Raw genomic sequence first — 16,694 nt, 5'->3', positions numbered from 1 at the left:
CCTTGTGCTGCCTCAGTTGAATCTCCTTTACTTGACAGAGATGTGCCTGAGCAGCGGCCCTCCCCAGCCCTATCCCAAATCATACTTATTTTGCATAGGCGATACCATGGTCATGAAGATTGTTCTCCCAGGGTGAGGTTCATTCATTGCATTCTGGGTATGCTGACCCCTGTGATTTCCCCAAATGTGGGAAACTCGACTGCATTATTTGTGGTAGTGGGGGACTGTGTTTGTGCTTTCCTCTGGTCAGCTCTGGTAAAAATCAGATTTCTTTATATCAGATCTTCCTCTAGCCTTGTTCTTCTTTCGAGAGTTCCCTTGTGCTGCCTCAGTTGGATCTCTTTCACTTGAGAGGGGGGTGCCCGAGCAGCGACCCTCCCCAGCTCTAGCCCAACTCCTACTTACCTGCCAGGTGAGATACTATGATCATGAAGGTGCTTCTCCCAGGGCAAGGCTCACCCATTGCACTCTGGTTGTGCTGCCCCTGCGATTTCCCCAAATGTGGGAAACTTGACTGCATAATTTGTGTTTCCCTTGGTCATCTCTCGTATAATTCAGATCTCTTTGTCTCAGGTCTCTCTCCAGCCTAGTTTGCTGTCTGTTTCCACTTCTCTTTTCTTGAGCCGCTCCCTTCTATGCCCTTGCGCACTATCCTGACTTCTCCCGTCTGCTTACTTCGTGCCTTCCAACGCACAATGCAAACTACAGGTAGTGCTGCAGGGCCCACACCCTTTTACTTGCCGTACAGAGCAGCTCTGGAGCTGTTACAGTGCCCAGCTGCTGCAAGAAATCAGCTTGAATGCTTCAGGGGCTGGGGCATAGCAAACATGAGCCCCACACCGAAGGAGGGTGGGGGTGTTTAATGTGAACTAAGGGTCATCCAAGCGCCGCAAAAGGCCGCCATGCCCTGCATACCCCTTTTCTCTTTTCATATGCAGATGAGGGTTCCAGCCAACTTTGGCCCACTGCTTGGATGACATCACCGTATGCAAATCCGTCTTCTGCAGAACTTCCCCCAGGAATGCTTGTACTAGTTGTTGCATTTGGTTTGTTGTTTGGGGGTGCTTCAGTATTAGGCAGCCTTCTGCCCTCCCATGTTCATCTGAAAATATGTGTTCTCCCTGCAGTTGTTGTCCCCAGATGGGAGTTCCCTTGTGCTGCCTCAGTTGAATCTCCTTTACTTGACAGAGATGTGCCTGAGCAGCGGCCCTCCCCAGCCCTATCCCAAATCATACTTATTTTGCATAGGAGATACCATTTTCATGAAGATTGTTCTCCGAGGGTGAGGTTCATTCATTGCATTTTGGGTATGCTGACCCCTGTGATTTCCCCAAATGTGGGAAACTCGACTGCATTATTTGTGGAAGTGGGGGACTGTGTTTGTGCTTTCCTCTGGTCAGCTCTGGTAAAAATCAGATTTCTTTATATCAGATCTTCCTCTAGCCTTGTTCTTCTTTCGAGAGTTCCCTTGTGCTGCCTCAGTTGGATCTCTTTCACTTGAGAGGGGGGTGCCCGAGCAGTGACCCTCCCCAGCTCTAGCCCAACTCCTACTTACCTGCCAGGTGAGATACTATGATCATGAAGGTGCTTCTCCCAGGGCAAGGCTCACCCATTGCACTCTGGTTGTGCTGCCCCTGCGATTTCCCCAAATGTGGGAAACTTGACTGCATAATTTGTGTTTCCCTTGGTCATCTCTCGTATAATTCAGATCTCTTTGTCTCAGGTCTCTCTCCAGCCTAGTTTGCTGTCTGTTTCCACTTCTCTTTTCTTGAGCCGCTCCCTTCTATGCCCTTGCGCACTATCCTGACTTCTCCCGTCTGCTTACTTCGTGCCTTCCAACGCACAATGCAAACTACAGGTAGTGCTGCAGGGCCCACACCCTTTTACTTGCCTTACAGAGCAGCTCTGGAGCAGTTACAGTGCCCAGCTGCTGCAAGAAATCAGCTTGAATGCTTCAGGGGCTGGGGCATAGCCAACATGAGCCCCACACCGAAGGAGGGTGGAGGTGTGTAATGTGAACTAGGGGTCATCCAAGCGCCGCAAAAGGCCGCCATGCCCTGCACGCCCCTTTTCTCTTTTCATATGCAGACGAGGGTTGAAGCCAACTTTGACCCACTGCTTGGATGGCATCACCATATGCAAATCCATCTGCTGCAGGTCTTCCCCCAGGAATGCTTGCACTAGTTGTTGCATTTGGTTTGTTGTTTGGGGGTGCTTCAGTATTAGGCAGCCTTCTGCCCTCCCATGTTCATCTGAAAATATGTGTTCTCCCTGCAGTTGTTGTCCCCAGATGAGAGTTCCCTTGTGCTGCCTCAGTTGAATCTCCTTTACTTGACAGAGATGTGCCTGAGCAGCGGCCCTCCCCAGCCCTATCCCAAATCATACTTATTTTGCATAGGAGAGACCATGGTCTTGAAGATTGTTCTCCCAGGGTGAGGTTCATTCATTGCATTCTGGGTATGCTGACCCCTGTGATTTCCCCAAATGTGGGAAACTCAACTGCATTATTTGTGGTAGTGGGGGACTGTGTTTGTGCTTTCCTCTGGTCAGCTCTGGTAAAAGTCAGATTTCTTTGTTTCAGATCTTCCTCTAGCCTTGTTCTTCTTTCGAGAGTTCCCTTGTGCTGCCTCAGTTGGATCTCCTTCACTTGACAGGGGGGTGCCCGTGCAGCGACTCTCCCCAGCTCTAGCCCAACTTCTACTTACCTGCCAGGTGAGATGCTATAATCATGAAGGTGCTTCTCCCAGGGCAAGGCTCACCCATTGCACTCTGGATGTGCTGCCCCTGCGATTTCCCCAAATGTGGGAAACTTGACTGCATAATTTGTGTTTCCCCTGGTCGGCTCTGGTATAATTCAGATCTCTTTGTCTCAGGTCTCTCTCCAGCCTAGTTTGCTGTCTGTTTCCACTTCTCTTTTCTTAAGCCGCTCCATTCTATGGCCTTGCGCACTATCCTTACTTCTCCCGTCTGCTTACTTTGTGCCTTCCAATGCACAATGCAAACTACAGGTAGTGCTGCAGGGCCCACACCCTTTTACTTGCCGTACAGAGCAGCTCTGGAGCAGTTACAGTGCCCAGCTAATGCAAGAAATCAGCTTGAATGCTTCAGGGGCTGGGGCATAGCCAACATGAGCCCCACACCGAAGGAGGGTGGAGGTGTTTAATGCGAACTAGGGGTCATCCAAGCGCCGCAAAAGGCCGCCATGCCCTGCACGCCCCTTTTCTCTTTTCATATAAAGACGAGGGTTGAAGCCAACTTTGACCCACTGCTTTGGATGACATCACCATATGCAAATCCATCTGCTGCAGGCCTTCCCCCAGGAATGCTTGCACTAGTTGTTGCATTTGGTTTGTTGTTTGGGGGTGCTTCTGTATTAGGCAGCCTTCTGCCCTCCCATGTTCATCTGAAAATATGTGTTCTCCCTGCAGTTGTTGTCCCCAGATGAGAGTTCCTTTATGCTGCCTCAGTTGAATCTCCTTTACTTGACAGAGATGTGCCTGAGCAGCGGCCCTCCCCAGCCCTATCCCAAATCATACTTATTTTGCATAGGAGAGACCATGGTCATGAAGATTATTCTCCCAGTATGAGGTTCATTCATTGCATTCTGGGTATGCTGACCCCTGTGATTTCCCCAAATGTGGGAAACTCGACAGCATTATTTGTGGTAGTGGGAGACTGTGTTTGTGTTTTCCTCTGGTCAGCTCTGGTAAAAGTCAGATTTCTTTGTCTCAGATCTTCCTCTAGCCTTGTTCTTCTTTCGAGAATTCCCTTGTGCTGCCTCAGTTGGATCTCCTTCACTTGACAGGGGGGGTACCCGAGCAGCGACCCTCCCCAGCTCTAGCCCAACTCCTACTTACCTGCCAGGTGAGATACTATGATCACGTAGGTGCTTCTCCCAGGGCAAGGCTCACCCATTGCACTCTGGGTGTGCTGCTCCTGCGATTTCCCCAAATGTGGGAAACTTGACTGCATAATTTGTGTTTCCCCTGGTCGGCTCTCGTATAATTCAGATCTCTTTGTCTCAGGTCTCTCTCCAGCCTAGTTTGCTGTCTGTTTCCACTTCTCTTTTCTTAAGTGCCTTCCAATGCACAATGCAAACTACAGGTAGTGCTGCAGGGCCCACACCCTTTTACTTGCCTTACAGAGCAGCTCTGGAGCTGTTACAGTGCCAAGCTGCTGCAAGAAATCAGCTTGAATGCTTCAGGGGCTGGGGCATGGCCAACATGAGCCCCACACCGAAGGAGGGTGGGGGTGTTTAATGCGAACTAAGGGTCATCCAAGCGCCGCAAAAGGCCGCCATGCCCTGCATACCCCTTTTCTCTTTTCATATGCAGATGAGGGTTCCAGCCAACTTTGGCCCACTGCTTGGATGACATCACCGTATGCAAATCCGTCTTCTGCAGACCTTCCCCCAGGAATGCTTGTACTAGTTGTTGCATTTGGTTTGTTGTTTGGGCGTGCTTCAGTATTAGGCAGCCTTCTGCCCTCCCATGTTCATCTGAAAATATGTGTTCTCCCTGCAGTTGTTGTCCCCAGATGAGAGTTCCCTTGTGCTGCCTCAGTTGAATCTCCTTTACTTGACAGAGATGTGCCTGAGCAGCGGCCCTCCCCAGCCCTATCCCAAATCATACTTATTTTGCATAGGAGATACCATGGTCATAAAGACTGTTCTCCCAGGATGAGGTTCATTCATTGCATTCTGGGTATGCTGACCCCTGTGATTTCCCCAAATGTGGGAAACTCAACTGCATTATTTGTGGTAGTGGGGGACTGTTTTTGTGTTTTCCTCTGGTCAGCTCTGGTAAAAGTCAGATTTCTTTGTCTCAGATCTTCCTCTAGCCTTGTTCTTCTTTCGAGAGTTCCATTGTGCTGCCTCAGTTTGATCTCCTTCACTTGACAGGGGGGTACCCGAGTAGCGACCCTCCCCAGCTCTAGCCCAACTCCTACATACCTGCCAGGTGAGATACTATGATCATGAAGGTGCTTCTCCCAGGGCAAGGCTCACCCATTGCACTCTGGGTGTGCTGCTCCTGCGATTTCCCCAAATGTGGGAAACTTGACTGCATAATTTGTGTTTCCCCTGGTCGGCGCTTGTATAATTCAGATCTCTTTGTCTCAGGTCTCTCTCCAGCCTAGTTTGCTGTCTGTTTCCACTTCTCTTTTCTTGAGCCCCTGCCGTCTATGCCCTTGTGCACTCTCCTGACTTCTCCTGTCTGCTTACTTTGTGCCTTCCAACGCACAATGCGAACTACAGGTAGTGCTGCAGGGCCCACACCCTTTTACTTGCCTTACAGAGCAGCTCTGGAGCTGTTACAGTGCCCAGCTGCTGCAAGAAATCAGCTTGAATACTTCAGGGGCTGGGGCATAGCCAACATGAGCCCCACACCGAAGGAGAATGGAGGTGTTTAATGCGAACTAGGGGTCATCCAAGCACCGCAAAAGGCCGCCATGCCCTGCATAACCCTTTTTTCTTTGCATATGCAGATGAGGGTTCCAGCCAACTTTGGCCCACTGCTTGGATGACATCACCGTATGCAAATCCGTCTTCTGCAGACCTTCTCCCAGGAATGCTTTTACTAGTTGTTGCATTTGGTTTGTTGTTTGGGGGTGCTTCAGTATTAGGCAGCCTTCTGCCCTCCCATGTTCATCTGAAAATATGTGTTCTCCCTGCAGTTGTTGTCCCCAGATGAGAGTTCCCTTGTGCTGCCTCAGTTGAATCTCCTTTACTTGACAGAGATGTGCCTGAGCAGCGGCCCTCCCCAGCCCTATCCCAAATCATACTTATTTTGCATAGGAGATACCATGGTCATGAAGATTGTTCTCCCAGGGTTAGGTTAATTCATTGCATTCTGGGTATGCTGACCCCTGTGATTTCCCCAAATGTGGGAAACTCAACTGCATTATTTGTGGTAGTGGGGGACTGTGTTTGTGCTTTCCTCTGGTCAGCTCTGGTAAAAGTCAGATTTCTTTGTCTCAGATCTTCCTCTAGCCTTGTTCTTCTTTCGAGAGTTCCCTTGTGTTGCCTCAGTTGGATCTCCTTCACTTGACAGGGGGGTGCCCGAGCAGCGACCCTCCCCAGCTCTAGCCCAACTCCTACTTACCTGCCAGGTGAGATACTATGATCATGTAGGTGCTTCTCCCAGGGCAAGGCTCACCCATTGCACTCTGGGTGTGCTGCCCCTGCGATTTCCCCAAATGTGGGAAACTTGACTGCATAATTTGTGTTTCCCCTGGTCGGCTCTCATATAATTCAGATCTCTTTGTCTCAGGTCTCTCTCCAGCCTAGTTTGCTGTCTGTTTCCACTTCTTTTTTCTTGAGCCCCTCCCTTCTATACCCTTGTGGACTCTCTTGACTTCTCCTCCTGTCTGCTTACTTTGTGCCTTCCAACGCACAATGCAAACTACAGGTAGTGCTGCAGGGCCCACACCCTTTTACTTGCCTTTCAGAGCAGCTCTGGAGCTGTTACAGTGCCCAGCTGCTGCAAGAAATCAGCTTGAATGCTTCAGGGGCTGGGGCATAGCCAACATGAGCCCCACACCGACGGAGGGTGGAGGTGTTTAATGCGAACTAAGGGTCATCCAAGCGCCGCAAAAGGCCGCCATGCCCTGCATACCCCTTTTCTCTTTTCATATGCAGATGAGGGTTCCAGCCAACTTTGGCCCACTGCTTGGATGACATCACCGTATGCAAATCCGTCTTCTGCAGACCTTCCCCCAGGAATGCTTGTACTATTTGTTGCATTTGGTTTGTTGTTTGGGGTGCTTCAGTATTAGGCAGCCTTCTGCTCTCCCATGTTCATCTGAAAATATGTGTTCTCCCTGCAGTTGTTGTCCCCAGATGAGAGTTCCCTTGTGCTGCCTCAGTTGAATCTCCTTTACTTGACAGAGATGTGCCTGAGCAGCGGCCCTCCCCAGCCCTATCCCAAATCATACTTATTTTGCATAGGAGATACCATGGTCATGAAGATTGTTCTCCCAGGGTGAGGTTCATTCATTGCATTCTGGGTATGCTGACCCCTGTGATTTCCCCAAATGTGGGAAACTCGACTGCATTATTTGTGGTAGTGGGGGACTGTGTTTGTGCTTTCCTCTGGTCAGCTCTGGTAAAAGTCAGATTTCTTTGTCTCAGATCTTCCTCTAGCCTTGTTCTCTTTTTGAGAGTTTCCTTGTGCTGCCTCAGTTGGATCTCCTTCACTTGACAGGGGGGTGCCCGAGCAGCGACCCTCCCCAGCTCAAGCCCAACTCTTACTTACCTGCCAGGTGAGATACTATGATCAGGAAGGTGCTTCTCCCAGGGCAAGGCTCACCCATTGCACTCTGGGTGTGCTGCTCCTACGATTTCCCCAAATGTGGGACACTTGATTGCATAATTTGTGTTTCCTCTGGTCGGCTACTCGTATAATTCAGATCTCTTTGTCTCAGGTCTCTCTTTAGCCTAGTTTGCTGTCTGTTTCCACTTCTCTTTTCTTGAGCCCCTGCCTTCTATGCCCTTGTGCACTCTCCTGACTTCTCCTGTCTGCTTACTTTGTGCCTTCCAACGCACAATGCGAACTACAGGTAGTGCTGCAGGGCCCACACCCTTTTACTTGCCTTACAGAGCAGCTCTGGAGCTGTTACAGTGCCCAGCTGCTGCAAGAAATCAGCATGAATACTTCAGGGGCTGGGGCATAGCCAACATGAGCCCCACACCGAAGGAGAATGGAGGTGTTTAATGCGAACTAGGGGTCATCCAAGCGCCGCAAAAGGCCGCCATGCCCTGCATAACCCTTTTTTCTTTGCATATGCAGATGAGGGTTCCAGCCAACTTTGGCCCACTGCTTGGATGACATCACCGTATGCAAATCCGTCTTCTGCAGACCTTCTCCCAGGAATGCTTTTACTAGTTGTTGCATTTGGTTTGTTGTTTGGGGGTGCTTCAGTATTAGGCAGCCTTCTGCCCTCCCATGTTCATCTGAAAATATGTGTTCTCCCTGCAGTTGTTGTCCCCAGATGAGAGTTCCCTTGTGCTGCCTCAGTTGAATCTCCTTTACTTGACAGAGATGTGCCTGAGCAGCGGCCCTCCCCAGCCCTATCCCAAATCATACTTATTTTGCATAGGAGATACCATGGTCATGAAGATTGTTCTCCCAGGGTTAGGTTAATTCATTGCATTCTGGGTATGCTGACCCCTGTGATTTCCCCAAATGTGGGAAACTCAACTGCATTATTTGTGGTAGTGGGGGACTGTGTTTGTGCTTTCCTCTGGTCAGCTCTGGTAAAAGTCAGATTTCTTTGTCTCAGATCTTCCTCTAGCCTTGTTCTTCTTTCGAGAGTTCCCTTGTGTTGCCTCAGTTGGATCTCCTTCACTTGACAGGGGGGTGCCCGAGCAGCGACCCTCCCCAGCTCTAGCCCAACTCCTACTTACCTGCCAGGTGAGATACTATGATCATGTAGGTGCTTCTCCCAGGGCAAGGCTCACCCATTGCACTCTGGGTGTGCTGCCCCTGCGATTTCCCCAAATGTGGGAAACTTGACTGCATAATTTGTGTTTCCCCTGGTCGGCTCTCATATAATTCAGATCTCTTTGTCTCAGGTCTCTCTCCAGCCTAGTTTGCTGTCTGTTTCCACTTCTTTTTTCTTGAGCCCCTCCCTTCTATACCCTTGTGGACTCTCTTGACTTCTCCTCCTGTCTGCTTACTTTGTGCCTTCCAACGCACAATGCAAACTACAGGTAGTGCTGCAGGGCCCACACCCTTTTACTTGCCTTTCAGAGCAGCTCTGGAGCTGTTACAGTGCCCAGCTGCTGCAAGAAATCAGCTTGAATGCTTCAGGGGCTGGGGCATAGCCAACATGAGCCCCACACCGACGGAGGGTGGAGGTGTTTAATGCGAACTAAGGGTCATCCAAGCGCCGCAAAAGGCCGCCATGCCCTGCATACCCCTTTTCTCTTTTCATATGCAGATGAGGGTTCCAGCCAACTTTGGCCCACTGCTTGGATGACATCACCGTATGCAAATCCGTCTTCTGCAGACCTTCCCCCAGGAATGCTTGTACTATTTGTTGCATTTGGTTTGTTGTTTGGGGTGCTTCAGTATTAGGCAGCCTTCTGCTCTCCCATGTTCATCTGAAAATATGTGTTCTCCCTGCAGTTGTTGTCCCCAGATGAGAGTTCCCTTGTGCTGCCTCAGTTGAATCTCCTTTACTTGACAGAGATGTGCCTGAGCAGCGGCCCTCCCCAGCCCTATCCCAAATCATACTTATTTTGCATAGGAGATACCATGGTCATGAAGATTGTTCTCCCAGGGTGAGGTTCATTCATTGCATTCTGGGTATGCTGACCCCTGTGATTTCCCCAAATGTGGGAAACTCGACTGCATTATTTGTGGTAGTGGGGGACTGTGTTTGTGCTTTCCTCTGGTCAGCTCTGGTAAAAGTCAGATTTCTTTGTCTCAGATCTTCCTCTAGCCTTGTTCTCTTTTTGAGAGTTTCCTTGTGCTGCCTCAGTTGGATCTCCTTCACTTGACAGGGGGGTGCCCGAGCAGCGACCCTCCCCAGCTCAAGCCCAACTCCTACTTACCTGCCAGGTGAGATACTATGATCAGGAAGGTGCTTCTCCCAGGGCAAGGCTCACCCATTGCACTCTGGGTGTGCTGCTCCTACGATTTCCCCAAATGTGGGACACTTGATTGCATAATTTGTGTTTCCTCTGGTCGGCTACTCGTATAATTCAGATCTCTTTGTCTCAGGTCTCTCTTTAGCCTAGTTTGCTGTCTGTTTCCACTTCTCTTTTCTTGAGCCCCTGCCTTCTATGCCCTTGTGCACTCTCCTGACTTCTCCTGTCTGCTTACTTTGTGCCTTCCAACGCACAATGCAAACTACAGGTAGTGCTGCAGGGCCAACACCCTTTTACTTGCCTTACAGAGCAGCTCTGGAGCTGTTACAGTGCCCAGCTGCTGCAAGAAATCAGCTTGAATGCTTCAGGGGCTGGGGCATAGCCAACATGAGCCCCACACCGACGGAGGGTGGAGGTGTTTAATGCGAACTAAGGGTCATCCAAGCACCGCAAAAGGCCGCCATGCCCTGCATAACCCTTTTCTCTTTTCATATGCAGATGAGGGTTCCAGCCAACCTTGGCCCACTGCTTGGATGACATCACCGTATGCAAATCCGTCTTCTGCAGACCTTTTCCCAGGAATGCTTGTACTAGTTGTTGCATTTGGTTTGTTGTTTGGGGGTGCTTCAGTATTAGGCAGCCTTCTGCTCTCCCATTTTCATCTGAAAATATGTGTTCTCCCTGCAGTTGTTGTCCCCAGATGAGAGTTCCCTTGTGCTGCCTCAGTTGAATCTCCTTTACTTGACAGAGATGTGCCTGAGCAGCGGCCCTCCCCAGCCCTATCCCAAATCATACTTATTTTGCATAGGAGATACCATGGTCATAAAGACTGTTCTCCCAGGATGAGGTTCATTCATTGCATTCTGGGTATGCTGACCCCTGTGATTTCCCCAAATGTGGGAAACTCAACTGCATTATTTGTGGTAGTGGGGGACTGTTTTTGTGTTTTCCTCTGGTCAGCTCTGGTAAAAGTCAGATTTCTTTGTCTCAGATCTTCCTCTAGCCTTGTTCTTCTTTCGAGAGTTCCATTGTGCTGCCTCAGTTTGATCTCCTTCACTTGACAGGGGGGTACCCGAGTAGCGACCCTCCCCAGCTCTAGCCCAACTCCTACATACCTGCCAGGTGAGATACTATGATCATGAAGGTGCTTCTCCCAGGGCAAGGCTCACCCATTGCACTCTGGGTGTGCTGCTCCTGCGATTTCCCCAAATGTGGGAAACTTGACTGCATAATTTGTGTTTCCCCTGGTCGGCGCTTGTATAATTCAGATCTCTTTGTCTCAGGTCTCTCTCCAGCCTAGTTTGCTGTCTGTTTCCACTTCTCTTTTCTTGAGCCCCTGCCGTCTATGCCCTTGTGCACTCTCCTGACTTCTCCTGTCTGCTTACTTTGTGCCTTCCAACGCACAATGCGAACTACAGGTAGTGCTGCAGGGCCCACACCCTTTTACTTGCCTTACAGAGCAGCTCTGGAGCTGTTACAGTGCCCAGCTGCTGCAAGAAATCAGCTTGAATACTTCAGGGGCTGGGGCATAGCCAACATGAGCCCCACACCGAAGGAGAATGGAGGTGTTTAATGCGAACTAGGGGTCATCCAAGCACCGCAAAAGGCCGCCATGCCCTGCATAACCCTTTTTTCTTTGCATATGCAGATGAGGGTTCCAGCCAACTTTGGCCCACTGCTTGGATGACATCACCGTATGCAAATCCGTCTTCTGCAGACCTTCTCCCAGGAATGCTTTTACTAGTTGTTGCATTTGGTTTGTTGTTTGGGGGTGCTTCAGTATTAGGCAGCCTTCTGCCCTCCCATGTTCATCTGAAAATATGTGTTCTCCCTGCAGTTGTTGTCCCCAGATGAGAGTTCCCTTGTGCTGCCTCAGTTGAATCTCCTTTACTTGACAGAGATGTGCCTGAGCAGCGGCCCTCCCCAGCCTTATCCCAAATCATACTTATTTTGCATAGGAGATACCATGGTCATGAAGATTGTTCTCCCAGGGTTAGGTTCATTCATTGCATTCTGGGTATGCTGACCCCTGTGATTTCCCCAAATGTGGGAAACTCAACTGCATTATTTGTGGTAGTGGGGGACTGTGTTTGTGCTTTCCTCTGGTCAGCTCTGGTAAAAGTCAGATTTCTTTGTCTCAGATCTTCCTCTAGCCTTGTTCTTCTTTCGAGAGTTCCCTTGTGTTGCCTCAGTTGGATCTCCTTCACTTGACAGGGGGGTGCCCGAGCAGCGACCCTCCCCAGCTCTAGCCCAACTCCTACTTACCTGCCAGGTGAGATACTATGATCATGTAGGTGCTTCTCCCAGGGCAAGGCTCACCCATTGCACTCTGGGTGTGCTGCCCCTGCGATTTCCCCAAATGTGGGAAACTTGACTGCATAATTTGTGTTTCCCCTGGTCGGCTCTCATATAATTCAGATCTCTTTGTCTCAGGTCTCTCTCCAGCCTAGTTTGCTGTCTGTTTCCACTTCTTTTTTCTTGAGCCCCTCCCTTCTATACCCTTGTGGACTCTCTTGACTTCTCCTCCTGTCTGCTTACTTTGTGCCTTCCAACGCACAATGCAAACTACAGGTAGTGCTGCAGGGCCCACACCCTTTTACTTGCCTTTCAGAGCAGCTCTGGAGCTGTTACAGTGCCCAGCTGCTGCAAGAAATCAGCTTGAATGCTTCAGGGGCTGGGGCATAGCCAACATGAGCCCCACACCGACGGAGGGTGGAGGTGTTTAATGCGAACTAAGGGTCATCCAAGCGCCGCAAAAGGCCGCCATGCCCTGCATACCCCTTTTCTCTTTTCATATGCAGATGAGGGTTCCAGCCAACTTTGGCCCACTGCTTGGATGACATCACCGTATGCAAATCCGTCTTCTGCAGACCTTCCCCCAGGAATGCTTGTACTATTTGTTGCATTTGGTTTGTTGTTTGGGGTGCTTCAGTATTAGGCAGCCTTCTGCTCTCCCATGTTCATCTGAAAATATGTGTTCTCCCTGCAGTTGTTGTCCCCAGATGAGAGTTCCCTTGTGCTGCCTCAGTTGAATCTCCTTTACTTGACAGAGATGTGCCTGAGCAGCGGCCCTCCCCAGCCCTATCCCAAATCATACTTATTTTGCATAGGAGATACCATGGTCATGAAGATTGTTCTCCCAGGGTGAGGTTCATTCATTGCATTCTGGGTATGCTGACCCCTGTGATTTCCCCAAATGTGGGAAACTCGACTGCATTATTTGTGGTAGTGGGGGACTGTGTTTGTGCTTTCCTCTGGTCAGCTCTGGTAAAAGTCAGATTTCTTTGTCTCAGATCTTCCTCTAGCCTTGTTCTCTTTTTGAGAGTTTCCTTGTGCTGCCTCAGTTGGATCTCCTTCACTTGACAGGGGGGTGCCCGAGCAGCGACCCTCCCCAGCTCAAGCCCAACTCTTACTTACCTGCCAGGTGAGATACTATGATCAGGAAGGTGCTTCTCCCAGGGCAAGGCTCACCCATTGCACTCTGGGTGTGCTGCTCCTACGATTTCCCCAAATGTGGGACACTTGATTGCATAATTTGTGTTTCCTCTGGTCGGCTACTCGTATAATTCAGATCTCTTTGTCTCAGGTCTCTCTTTAGCCTAGTTTGCTGTCTGTTTCCACTTCTCTTTTCTTGAGCCCCTGCCTTCTATGCCCTTGTGCACTCTCCTGACTTCTCCTGTCTGCTTACTTTGTGCCTTCCAACGCACAATGCGAACTACAGGTAGTGCTGCAGGGCCCACACCCTTTTACTTGCCTTACAGAGCAGCTCTGGAGCTGTTACAGTGCCCAGCTGCTGCAAGAAATCAGCATGAATACTTCAGGGGCTGGGGCATAGCCAACATGAGCCCCACACCGAAGGAGAATGGAGGTGTTTAATGCGAACTAGGGGTCATCCAAGCGCCGCAAAAGGCCGCCATGCCCTGCATAACCCTTTTTTCTTTGCATATGCAGATGAGGGTTCCAGCCAACTTTGGCCCACTGCTTGGATGACATCACCGTATGCAAATCCGTCTTCTGCAGACCTTCTCCCAGGAATGCTTGTACTAGTTGTTGCATTTGGTTTGTTGTTTGGGGGTGCTTCAGTATTAGGCAGCCTTCTGCCCTCCCATGTTCATCTGAAAATATGTGTTCTCCCTGCAGTTGTTGTCCCCAGATGAGAGTTCCCTTGTGCTGCCTCAGTTGAATCTCCTTTACTTGACAGAGATGTGCCTGAGCAGCGGCCCTCCCCAGCCCTATCCCAAATCATACTTATTTTGCATAGGAGATACCATGGTCATGAAGATTGTTCTCCCAGGGTTAGGTTAATTCATTGCATTCTGGGTATGCTGACCCCTGTGATTTCCCCAAATGTGGGAAACTCAACTGCATTATTTGTGGTAGTGGGGGACTGTGTTTGTGCTTTCCTCTGGTCAGCTCTGGTAAAAGTCAGATTTCTTTGTCTCAGATCTTCCTCTAGCCTTGTTCTTCTTTCGAGAGTTCCCTTGTGTTGCCTCAGTTGGATCTCCTTCACTTGACAGGGGGGTGCCCGAGCAGCGACCCTCCCCAGCTCTAGCCCAACTCCTACTTACCTGCCAGGTGAGATACTATGATCATGTAGGTGCTTCTCCCAGGGCAAGGCTCACCCATTGCACTCTGGGTGTGCTGCCCCTGCGATTTCCCCAAATGTGGGAAACTTGACTGCATAATTTGTGTTTCCCCTGGTCGGCTCTCATATAATTCAGATCTCTTTGTCTCAGGTCTCTCTCCAGCCTAGTTTGCTGTCTGTTTCCACTTCTTTTTTCTTGAGCCCCTCCCTTCTATACCCTTGTGGACTCTCTTGACTTCTCCTCCTGTCTGCTTACTTTGTGCCTTCCAACGCACAATGCAAACTACAGGTAGTGCTGCAGGGCCCACACCCTTTTACTTGCCTTTCAGAGCAGCTCTGGAGCTGTTACAGTGCCCAGCTGCTGCAAGAAATCAGCTTGAATGCTTCAGGGGCTGGGGCATAGCCAACATGAGCCCCACACCGACGGAGGGTGGAGGTGTTTAATGCGAACTAAGGGTCATCCAAGCGCCGCAAAAGGCCGCCATGCCCTGCATACCCCTTTTCTCTTTTCATATGCAGATGAGGGTTCCAGCCAACTTTGGCCCACTGCTTGGATGACATCACCGTATGCAAATCCGTCTTCTGCAGACCTTCCCCCAGGAATGCTTGTACTATTTGTTGCATTTGGTTTGTTGTTTGGGGTGCTTCAGTATTAGGCAGCCTTCTGCTCTCCCATGTTCATCTGAAAATATGTGTTCTCCCTGCAGTTGTTGTCCCCAGATGAGAGTTCCCTTGTGCTGCCTCAGTTGAATCTCCTTTACTTGACAGAGATGTGCCTGAGCAGCGGCCCTCCCCAGCCCTATCCCAAATCATACTTATTTTGCATAGGAGATACCATGGTCATGAAGATTGTTCTCCCAGGGTGAGGTTCATTCATTGCATTCTGGGTATGCTGACCCCTGTGATTTCCCCAAATGTGGGAAACTCGACTGCATTATTTGTGGTAGTGGGGGACTGTGTTTGTGCTTTCCTCTGGTCAGCTCTGGTAAAAGTCAGATTTCTTTGTCTCAGATCTTCCTCTAGCCTTGTTCTCTTTTTGAGAGTTTCCTTGTGCTGCCTCAGTTGGATCTCCTTCACTTGACAGGGGGGTGCCCGAGCAGCGACCCTCCCCAGCTCAAGCCCAACTCCTACTTTCCTGCCAGGTGAGATACTATGATCAGGAAGGTGCTTCTCCCAGGGCAAGGCTCACCCATTGCACTCTGGGTGTGCTGCTCCTACGATTTCCCCAAATGTGGGACACTTGATTGCATAATTTGTGTTTCCTCTGGTCGGCTACTCGTATAATTCAGATCTCTTTGTCTCAGGTCTCTCTTTAGCCTAGTTTGCTGTCTGTTTCCACTTCTCTTTTCTTGAGCCCCTGCCTTCTATGCCCTTGTGCACTCTCCTGACTTCTCCTGTCTGCTTACTTTGTGCCTTCCAACGCACAATGCAAACTACAGGTAGTGCTGCAGGGCCAACACCCTTTTACTTGCCTTACAGAGCAGCTCTGGAGCTGTTACAGTGCCCAGCTGCTGCAAGAAATCAGCTTGAATGCTTCAGGGGCTGGGGCATAGCCAACATGAGCCCCACACCGACGGAGGGTGGAGGTGTTTAATGCGAACTAAGGGTCATCCAAGCACCGCAAAAGGCCGCCATGCCCTGCATAACCCTTTTCTCTTTTCATATGCAGATGAGGGTTCCAGCCAACCTTGGCCCACTGCTTGGATGACATCACCGTATGCAAATCCGTCTTCTGCAGACCTTTTCCCAGGAATGCTTGTACTAGTTGTTGCATTTGGTTTGTTGTTTGGGGGTGCTTCAGTATTAGGCAGCCTTCTGCTCTCCCATTTTCATCTGAAAATATGTGTTCTCCCTGCTGTTGTTGTCCCCAGATGAGAGTTCCCTTGTGCTGCCTCAGTTGAATCTCCTTTACTTGACAGAGATGTGCCTGAGCAGCGGCCCTCCCCAGCCCTATCCCAAATCATACTTATTTTGCATAGGAGATACCATTATCATGAAGATTGTTCTCCCAGGGTGAGGTTCATTCATTGCATTCTGGGTATGCTGACCCCTGTGATTTCCCCAAATGTGGGAAACTCGACTGCATTATTTGTGGTAGTGGGGGACTGTGTTTGTGCTTTCCTCTGGTCAGCTCTGGTAAAAGTCAGATTTCTTTGTCTCAGATCTTCCTCTAGCCTTGTTCTTTTTTCGAGAGTTTCCTTGTGCTGCCTCAGATGGATCTCCTTCACTTGGCAGGGGGGTGCCCGAACAGCGACCCTCCCCAGCTCTAGCCCAACTCCTACTTACCTGCCAGGTGAGATACTATGATCAGGAAGGTGCTTCTCCCAGGGCAAGGCTCACCCAATGCACTCTGGGTGTGCTGCTCCTAAGATTTCCCCAAATGTGGGACACTTGATTACATAATTTGTGTTTCCTCTGGTCGGCTCTCGTATAATTCAGATCTCTTTGTCTCAGGTCTCTCTCCAGCCTAGTTTGCTGTCTGTTTCCACTTCTCTTTTCTTGAGCCGCTCCCTTCTA

At 50.0% G+C, this 16,694-nt stretch overlaps 25 non-coding genes and 5 pseudogenes across 25 annotated transcripts; all 30 read left to right on the top strand.

The window, feature by feature from the left end:
* Positions 1 to 81: 81 nt before the first annotated feature.
* Positions 82 to 245, top strand: LOC135004661 (U1 spliceosomal RNA). Its single transcript, XR_010205391.1, has one exon. It is a non-coding gene; the product is annotated as a U1 spliceosomal RNA (small nuclear RNA).
* A 152-nt stretch (positions 246 to 397) lies between these two features.
* On the top strand, positions 398 to 560 carry LOC135004922 (U1 spliceosomal RNA). The gene has a single exon (XR_010205637.1). It is a non-coding gene; the product is annotated as a U1 spliceosomal RNA (small nuclear RNA).
* Positions 561 to 1,231: 671 nt separating this feature from the next.
* Positions 1,232 to 1,395, top strand: LOC135004696 (U1 spliceosomal RNA). The gene has a single exon (XR_010205424.1). It is a non-coding gene; the product is annotated as a U1 spliceosomal RNA (small nuclear RNA).
* Positions 1,396 to 1,547: 152 nt separating this feature from the next.
* Positions 1,548 to 1,710, top strand: LOC135004921 (U1 spliceosomal RNA). The gene has a single exon (XR_010205636.1). It is a non-coding gene; the product is annotated as a U1 spliceosomal RNA (small nuclear RNA).
* A 671-nt stretch (positions 1,711 to 2,381) lies between these two features.
* On the top strand, positions 2,382 to 2,545 carry LOC135005063 (U1 spliceosomal RNA). Its single transcript, XR_010205755.1, has one exon. It is a non-coding gene; the product is annotated as a U1 spliceosomal RNA (small nuclear RNA).
* Positions 2,546 to 2,697: 152 nt separating this feature from the next.
* Positions 2,698 to 2,849, top strand: LOC135004953 (U1 spliceosomal RNA; annotated as a pseudogene).
* Positions 2,850 to 3,532: 683 nt separating this feature from the next.
* On the top strand, positions 3,533 to 3,696 carry LOC135004892 (U1 spliceosomal RNA). The gene has a single exon (XR_010205609.1). It is a non-coding gene; the product is annotated as a U1 spliceosomal RNA (small nuclear RNA).
* Positions 3,697 to 3,849: 153 nt separating this feature from the next.
* Positions 3,850 to 4,012, top strand: LOC135004895 (U1 spliceosomal RNA). Its single transcript, XR_010205612.1, has one exon. It is a non-coding gene; the product is annotated as a U1 spliceosomal RNA (small nuclear RNA).
* A 615-nt stretch (positions 4,013 to 4,627) lies between these two features.
* LOC135004748 (U1 spliceosomal RNA) lies at positions 4,628 to 4,791 on the top strand. Its single transcript, XR_010205476.1, has one exon. It is a non-coding gene; the product is annotated as a U1 spliceosomal RNA (small nuclear RNA).
* A 152-nt stretch (positions 4,792 to 4,943) lies between these two features.
* On the top strand, positions 4,944 to 5,106 carry LOC135004872 (U1 spliceosomal RNA). Its single transcript, XR_010205590.1, has one exon. It is a non-coding gene; the product is annotated as a U1 spliceosomal RNA (small nuclear RNA).
* Positions 5,107 to 5,777: 671 nt separating this feature from the next.
* On the top strand, positions 5,778 to 5,941 carry LOC135004980 (U1 spliceosomal RNA). The gene has a single exon (XR_010205680.1). It is a non-coding gene; the product is annotated as a U1 spliceosomal RNA (small nuclear RNA).
* A 152-nt stretch (positions 5,942 to 6,093) lies between these two features.
* LOC135004928 (U1 spliceosomal RNA) lies at positions 6,094 to 6,235 on the top strand (annotated as a pseudogene).
* Positions 6,236 to 6,929: 694 nt separating this feature from the next.
* On the top strand, positions 6,930 to 7,093 carry LOC135004785 (U1 spliceosomal RNA). The gene has a single exon (XR_010205511.1). It is a non-coding gene; the product is annotated as a U1 spliceosomal RNA (small nuclear RNA).
* Positions 7,094 to 7,245: 152 nt separating this feature from the next.
* Positions 7,246 to 7,409, top strand: LOC135004859 (U1 spliceosomal RNA). Its single transcript, XR_010205581.1, has one exon. It is a non-coding gene; the product is annotated as a U1 spliceosomal RNA (small nuclear RNA).
* A 671-nt stretch (positions 7,410 to 8,080) lies between these two features.
* On the top strand, positions 8,081 to 8,244 carry LOC135004968 (U1 spliceosomal RNA). Its single transcript, XR_010205672.1, has one exon. It is a non-coding gene; the product is annotated as a U1 spliceosomal RNA (small nuclear RNA).
* A 152-nt stretch (positions 8,245 to 8,396) lies between these two features.
* Positions 8,397 to 8,538, top strand: LOC135004927 (U1 spliceosomal RNA; annotated as a pseudogene).
* Positions 8,539 to 9,232: 694 nt separating this feature from the next.
* On the top strand, positions 9,233 to 9,396 carry LOC135004773 (U1 spliceosomal RNA). The gene has a single exon (XR_010205500.1). It is a non-coding gene; the product is annotated as a U1 spliceosomal RNA (small nuclear RNA).
* A 152-nt stretch (positions 9,397 to 9,548) lies between these two features.
* On the top strand, positions 9,549 to 9,712 carry LOC135004890 (U1 spliceosomal RNA). The gene has a single exon (XR_010205608.1). It is a non-coding gene; the product is annotated as a U1 spliceosomal RNA (small nuclear RNA).
* A 671-nt stretch (positions 9,713 to 10,383) lies between these two features.
* On the top strand, positions 10,384 to 10,547 carry LOC135004747 (U1 spliceosomal RNA). Its single transcript, XR_010205475.1, has one exon. It is a non-coding gene; the product is annotated as a U1 spliceosomal RNA (small nuclear RNA).
* A 152-nt stretch (positions 10,548 to 10,699) lies between these two features.
* On the top strand, positions 10,700 to 10,862 carry LOC135004871 (U1 spliceosomal RNA). The gene has a single exon (XR_010205589.1). It is a non-coding gene; the product is annotated as a U1 spliceosomal RNA (small nuclear RNA).
* A 671-nt stretch (positions 10,863 to 11,533) lies between these two features.
* LOC135004946 (U1 spliceosomal RNA) lies at positions 11,534 to 11,697 on the top strand. Its single transcript, XR_010205657.1, has one exon. It is a non-coding gene; the product is annotated as a U1 spliceosomal RNA (small nuclear RNA).
* Positions 11,698 to 11,849: 152 nt separating this feature from the next.
* Positions 11,850 to 11,991, top strand: LOC135004926 (U1 spliceosomal RNA; annotated as a pseudogene).
* A 694-nt stretch (positions 11,992 to 12,685) lies between these two features.
* On the top strand, positions 12,686 to 12,849 carry LOC135004761 (U1 spliceosomal RNA). Its single transcript, XR_010205489.1, has one exon. It is a non-coding gene; the product is annotated as a U1 spliceosomal RNA (small nuclear RNA).
* Positions 12,850 to 13,001: 152 nt separating this feature from the next.
* On the top strand, positions 13,002 to 13,165 carry LOC135004857 (U1 spliceosomal RNA). The gene has a single exon (XR_010205579.1). It is a non-coding gene; the product is annotated as a U1 spliceosomal RNA (small nuclear RNA).
* A 671-nt stretch (positions 13,166 to 13,836) lies between these two features.
* Positions 13,837 to 14,000, top strand: LOC135004957 (U1 spliceosomal RNA). The gene has a single exon (XR_010205665.1). It is a non-coding gene; the product is annotated as a U1 spliceosomal RNA (small nuclear RNA).
* Positions 14,001 to 14,152: 152 nt separating this feature from the next.
* LOC135004925 (U1 spliceosomal RNA) lies at positions 14,153 to 14,294 on the top strand (annotated as a pseudogene).
* Positions 14,295 to 14,988: 694 nt separating this feature from the next.
* Positions 14,989 to 15,152, top strand: LOC135004750 (U1 spliceosomal RNA). Its single transcript, XR_010205478.1, has one exon. It is a non-coding gene; the product is annotated as a U1 spliceosomal RNA (small nuclear RNA).
* A 152-nt stretch (positions 15,153 to 15,304) lies between these two features.
* On the top strand, positions 15,305 to 15,468 carry LOC135004938 (U1 spliceosomal RNA). The gene has a single exon (XR_010205648.1). It is a non-coding gene; the product is annotated as a U1 spliceosomal RNA (small nuclear RNA).
* A 671-nt stretch (positions 15,469 to 16,139) lies between these two features.
* On the top strand, positions 16,140 to 16,303 carry LOC135005014 (U1 spliceosomal RNA). The gene has a single exon (XR_010205706.1). It is a non-coding gene; the product is annotated as a U1 spliceosomal RNA (small nuclear RNA).
* A 152-nt stretch (positions 16,304 to 16,455) lies between these two features.
* Positions 16,456 to 16,618, top strand: LOC135004987 (U1 spliceosomal RNA). The gene has a single exon (XR_010205682.1). It is a non-coding gene; the product is annotated as a U1 spliceosomal RNA (small nuclear RNA).
* Positions 16,619 to 16,694: the final 76 nt, after the last annotated feature.

The sequence above is a fragment of the Pseudophryne corroboree genome, unplaced genomic scaffold, assembly GCF_028390025.1.
Source record: "Pseudophryne corroboree isolate aPseCor3 unplaced genomic scaffold, aPseCor3.hap2 scaffold_195, whole genome shotgun sequence".
Classification (NCBI taxonomy): Eukaryota; Metazoa; Chordata; class Amphibia; order Anura; family Myobatrachidae; genus Pseudophryne; species Pseudophryne corroboree.
Note: the sequence above shows the minus strand (reverse complement) of the source record. Positions and strands in the feature narration are given on the sequence as shown.